The sequence below is a fragment of the Arachis hypogaea genome, chromosome 1, assembly GCF_003086295.3.
Source record: "Arachis hypogaea cultivar Tifrunner chromosome 1, arahy.Tifrunner.gnm2.J5K5, whole genome shotgun sequence".
Classification (NCBI taxonomy): Eukaryota; Viridiplantae; Streptophyta; class Magnoliopsida; order Fabales; family Fabaceae; genus Arachis; species Arachis hypogaea.
Window position 1 is genome coordinate 73,050,049 of NC_092036.1, and position 6,203 is coordinate 73,056,251.

At 40.0% G+C, this 6,203-nt stretch overlaps 1 non-coding gene across 1 annotated transcript; it reads right to left on the minus strand.

Moving 5' to 3' along the window:
* Window positions 1–1,504: 1,504 nt before the first annotated feature.
* Window positions 1,505–1,612, minus strand: LOC112714978 (small nucleolar RNA R71). Its single transcript, XR_003159423.1, has one exon. It is a non-coding gene; the product is annotated as a small nucleolar RNA R71 (small nucleolar RNA).
* Window positions 1,613–6,203: the final 4,591 nt, after the last annotated feature.

Sequence of the window (6,203 nt, forward strand, 5' to 3'; positions counted from 1 at the left end):
TTATTTGATTCTTGTTGCATTTTTTATTTATTCCTTATTATTAAAAATCCAAAAATATTTTTAATTTGTGTCTTTTCAAGTCAATAATACAGAGAATTGAAGATTCAGAACATACAGCAGAGGAATTGCACAGAAAAAGCTGGGCGTTCAAAACGCCCAGTGAAGAAGGACAGACTGGCGTTTAAACGCCAGCCAGGGTACCTGGTTGGGCGTTTAACACCCAAAAGGGTAGCATTTTGGGCGTTAAACGCCAGAATGTGCACCATTCTGGGCGTTTAACGCCAGGATGGCTAGAAGGGAAGATTCTGTTTTCAAATCAAATTTTTTCTAAGTTTTCAAATCTTTTCAAAATCAAATCTTTTTCAAATCAATTTTTCAGTCAAATCTTTTTCAAACCAATTTCTTTCCTTTTTTTAAAGATACTTACTATCAATTAATGATTTGATTCAACATTTCAAGTATGTTACCTTTTCTGTTGAGAAAGGTTTAATGTTTGAATCATATCTTTTCTTGTTAGTCAAGTTTTTAATTTTCAAATCAAATCTTTTTAAAATGTTTTTCAAATCATCCTCCTCAATCACATCTTTTTAAAACTAATCATATCTTCTTAACCACATCTTTTTCAAAATAGTTTTCAATCAAATCTTTTTGATTTCTAATTTCAAAATCTTTTTCAAAAATCACTTGATTTCTTTTCCACTTTTAATTTTCGAAAATCAATTAAAGTTTTTCAAAAATATTTTCAAAATCTTTTACTTGATTTTCGAAAATTACTTCCCTTCTTCTCACATCCTTCTATTATTGGAGTACCACTCCTTCTCAATGCACAATTCGAACTCCATCTAATTAAGTTCGAATTCTTCTCCTTCTGTCTTCTATTTTTCTTTTCTTCTGACACCTCAAGGAATCTCTATACTGTGACATAGAGGATTCCATATTTTCTTGTTTTCTTCTCTTTCATATGAGCAGGAACAAGGACAAAGGCATTCTTGTTGAAGCTGATCCTGAACCTGAAAGGACCTTGAAACAAAAGCTAAGAGAAGCTAAGGCACAACTCTTTGTAGAGGACCTAAACGAATTCTTCAAGGAAGAAGAACACATGGCAGCCGAAAACAACAACAATGCCAACAATGCAAGGAAGGTGCTGGGTGACTTTGCTGCACCTACTCCCGACTTTTATGGGAGAAGCATCTCTATCCCTGCCATTAGAGCAAACAACTTTGAGCTTAAGCCTCAACTAGTTTCTCTAATGCAACAGAATTGCAAGTTCCATGGACTTCCATTGGAAGATCCTCATCAGTTTTTAGCTGAGTTCTTGCAAATCTGTGACACTGTCAAGACTAATGGGGTAGACCCTGAGGTCTATAGACTTATGCTATTCCCTTTTGCTGTAAGAGACAGAGCTAGGACATGGTTGGACTCACAACCTAAAGAAAGCCTGGACTCTTGGGAAAAGCTAGTCAATGCCTTCTTGGCAAAGTTCTTTCCACCTCAAAAATTGAGTAAGCTTAGAGTGGAAGTCCAAACCTTCAGACAGAAGGATGGTGAATCCCTCTATGAAGCTTGGGAAAGCTACAAACAATTAATCAGAAAATGTCCTTCTGACATGCTTTCTGAATGGAGCATCATAGGTATTTTCTATGATGGTCTCTCTGAACTATCCAAGATGTCTTTGGATAGCTCTGCTGGAGGATCTCTTCATCTGAAGAAGACGCCTGCAGAAGCTCAAGAACTAATTGAAATGGTTGCAAATAACCAATTTATGTACACTTCTGAAAGAAATCCTATGAATAATGGGACTAGTCAGAAGAAAGGAGTTCTTGAGATTGACACTCTGAATGCCATACTGGCTCAGAATAAAATATTGACCCAACAAGTCAATATGATTTCTCAAAGTCTGTCTGGAATGCAAAATGCACCAAGCAGTACTAAGGAAGCTTCATCTGAGGAAGAAGCTTATGATCCTGAGAATCCTTCAATGGAAGAGGTGAATTACATGGGAGAACCCTATGGAAACACCTATAATCCTTCATGGAGGAATCATCCAAATCTTTCATGGAAGGATCAATAGAGACCTCAACAAGGTTTCAATAACAATAATGGTGGAAGAAACAGGTTTAGCAATAGCAAGCCTTTTCCATCATCTTCTCAGCAACAGACAGAGAATTCTAAGCAGAATACCTCTGACTTAGCAACCATGGTCTCTGATCTGATCAAAACCACTCAAAGTTTCATGACTGAAACAAGGTCCTTCATTAGAAACTTGGAGGCACAAGTGGGTCAGCTGAGCAAGAAAATTACTGAACTCCCACCTAGTACTCTCCCAAGCAATACAGAAAAAAAAAGGAGAGTGCAAGGCCATTAACATGGCCGAATTTGGAGAGGAAGGAGAGGCAGTGAACGCCACTGAGGAAGACTTCAATAGGCGTGCACTGACCTTCAATGAGTCCCCTAATGAGGAACCATGGGAATCTGAGGCTCAAAATGAGACCATAGAGATTCCATTGGACTTACTTCTGCCTTTCATGAGCTCTGATGAGTATTCTTCCTCTGAAGAGGATGAGTATGTCATTGAAGAGCAAGTTGCTAAGTACCTTGGAGCAATCATGAAGCTAAATGACAAGTTATTTGGAAATGAGACTTGGAAGGATGAACCCCCTTTGCTCACCAAAGAACTGGATGACTTGTCTAGGCAGAAATTACCTCAAAAGAGGCAGGATCCTGGGAAGTTTTCAATACCTTGTACCATAGGCACCATGACCTTCAAGAAGGCCTTGTGTGACTTAGGGTCAAGTGTAAACCTCATGCCCCTCTCTGTAATGGAGAAGCTAGGGATCTTTGAGGTGCAAGCTGCAAAAATCTCACTAGAGATGGCAGACAACTCAAGAAAACAAGCCTATGGACTTGTAGAGGATGTTCTGGTCAAAGTTGAAGACCATTACATCCCTACTGATTTCATAGTCCTAAAGACTGGGAAGTGCATGGATGAATCCATCATCCTTGGCAGACCCTTCCTAGCCACAACAAAAGCTATGATTGATGTTGATAGAGGAGAGTTGATCATTCAAGTGAATGAAGAATCCTTGGTGTTTAAGGCCCAAGGATATCCCTCTGTCACCATGGAGAGGAAGCATGAAGAGCTTCTCTCAAAGCAGAGCCAAACAGAGCCCCCACAGTCAAACTCTAAGTTTGGTGTTGGGAGGCCACAACCAAACTCTAAGTTTGGTGTTGAACCCCCACATTCAAACTCTAAGTTTGGTGTTGGGAGGTTCCAACATGGCTCTGAGCATCTGTGAGGCTCCATGAGAGTCCTCTGTCAAGCTAATGACATTAAAGAAGCGCTTGTTGGGAGGTAACCCAATGTTTTATAATTAATTATTTTCCTTTGTTATTTTATCTTTTTTTGTAGGTTGATGATCATGAGAAGTAACAAAATCAATGAAAAAGGCAAAAACAGAATGAAAAACAGGAAGAAAAATAGCACACCCTGGAGGACGCACCCACTGGCGTTTAAACGCCAGTGAGGTTAGCTGTTGGGCGTTTAACGCCCAGTCTGGCACCATTCTGGGCGTTTAACGCCAGAAAGGGGCACCAGACTGGCGTTAAACGCCAGAGAAGGGCAAGAAGCTGGCGTTAAACGCTAGAAATGGGCACCAGCCCGGCGTTTAACGCCAGAATTGGCTCAAAACGTGTTTTTGAATGCCATTTGGTGCAGGGATGACTTTTCCTTGACACCTAAGGATCTGTGGACCCCACAGGATCCCCACCAACCCCACCACCCTCTCTCTTCTTCACCCATTCACCAATCACCTCAACACCTCTCTCCCAAAAACCCCCCACCTATCAAATCCCACTATCATCTTCACTCCTTCATTTTCACACACCCTAAACACTACTTTTTCCCCTTTTGGCCGAACCACAAAGCCATCTCCCTCTCCTCCATTTCTTCTTCTTCTACTCTCTTCTTTCTTCTTTTGCTCGAGGACGAGCAAACCTTTTAAGTTTGGTGTGGTAAAAGCATTGCTTTTTGTTTTTCCATAACCATTTATGGCATCCAAGGCCGGAGAAACCTCTAGAAAGAGGAAAGGGAAGGCAAAAGCTTCTACCTCCGAGTCATGGGAGATGGAGAGATTCATCTCAAGGGTGCATCAAGACCACTTCTATTAAGTTGTGGCCATGAAGAAGGAGATCCCTGAGATCCCTTTCAAACTCAAAAAGGGTCAACTTTGATCAAAGGTTGGACCAAGTCCTCATAGACATTTGTGAAGAGGGCGCTCAATGGAAGAGAGATTCAAAGAGGGAAGCCGGTTCAACTGAGAAGGCATGACCTCAAGCCCATCACTAAGAAAAGGATGGAGCAAACAAGAGATCCCACTCATCATGAAATCCCTGAGATACCTCAAGGGATGCACTTTCCTCCACAAAACTATTGGGAGCAAATCAACACCTCCCTAGGAGAACTGAGTTCTAACATGGGACAACTAAGGGTGGAGTACCAAGAACACTCCATTCTCCTCCATGAAATTAGAGAAGATCAAAGAATCATGAGAAAGGAGCAACAAAGACAAGGAAGAAACATTGAGGAGCTCAAGCACTCCATAAGACCTTCAAGAGGAAGAACAAGCCGCCATCACTAAGGTGGACCCGTTCTTTAATCTCCTTGTTCTTTATTCTTCTGTTTTTCGAAAATTTATGCTTATGTTTATCCATGTTTGTGTCTTATGATCATTAGTGTCTTAGTGTCTATGCCTTAAAGTTATGAATGTCCTATGAATCCATCACCTCTCTTAAATGAAAACTGTTTTTATCACAAAAGAACAAGAAGTACAGGATTTCGAATTCATCTTTAAAACTAGCTTAATTAGTTTGATGTGGTGACAATACTTTTTGTTTTCTGAATGTATGCTTAAACAGTGCATATGCCTTTTGAATTTGTGGTTCATGAATGTTAAAATTGTTGGCTCTTGAAAGAATGATGAAAAAGGAGACATGTTACTGAGGATCTGAAAAATCATTAAAATGATTCTTGAAGCAAGAAAAAGCATTTCTATAAAAAAAAATTTCGAAAAAGAAAAGAGAAATAAAGTTGTGATCCAAGGCAATAAGAGTGTGCTTAAGAACCCTAGACACCTCTAATTGGGGACTCTAGCAGAGCTGAGTCACAATCTGAAAAGGTTCACCCAATTATGTGTCTGTGGCATGTATGTATCCGGTGGTAATACTGGAAGACAGAGTGCTTTGGGCCACAGCCAAGACTCAATAAGTAGCTATGTTCAAGAATCATCATACTTAACTAGGAGAATCAATAACACTATCTGGATTCTGAGTTCCTAAAGAAGCCAATCATTCTGAATTTCAAAGGATAAAGTGAGATGCCAAAACTGTTCGGAGGCAAAAAGCTACTAGTCCCGCTCATCTTCTTTTTATCTTATTTGATTTTCAGTTGCTTGAGGACAAGCAACAATTTAAGTTTGGTGTTGTGATGAGCGGATAATTTGTATGCTTTTTGGCATTGTTTTTAGTATGTTTTTGGTATGATATAGTTAGTTTTTAGTATATTTTTATTAGTTTTTAGTTAAAATTCACTTTTCTGGACTTTACTATGAGTTTGTGTGTTTTTCTGTGATTTCAGGTATTTTCTGGCTGAAATTGAGGGACCTGAGCAAAAATCTGATTCAGAGACTAAAAAGGACTGCAGATGCTGTTGGATTCTGACCATCCTGCACTCGAAGTGGATTTTCTGGAGCTACAAAAGCCCAATTGGCGCGCTCTTAACGGCGTTGGAAAGTAGACATCCTGGGCTTTCCAGCAATATATGATAGTCCATACTTTGCTCAAGATTTGATGGCCCAAACCGGCGTTCAAAGTCACCCTCAGAAATTCCAGCGTTAAACGCCGGAACTGGCACCAAAATGGGAGTTAAACGCCCAAACTGGCATAAAAGCTGGCGTTTAACTCCAAGAAGAGTCTCTACACGAAAATGCTTCATTGCTCAGCCCAAGAACACACCAAGTGGGCCCGGAAGTGGATTTTTATGTCGTTTACTCATCTCTGTACACCCTAGGCTACTAGTTCTATATATATAGGACCTTTTACTACTGTATTTTCATCTTGGTTCTTCTGGTTCCCTCTCTGGGGCCGAAACCAATGATCACTCTTGTTCTTATGTATTTTCAACGGTGGAGTTTCTACACACCATAGAT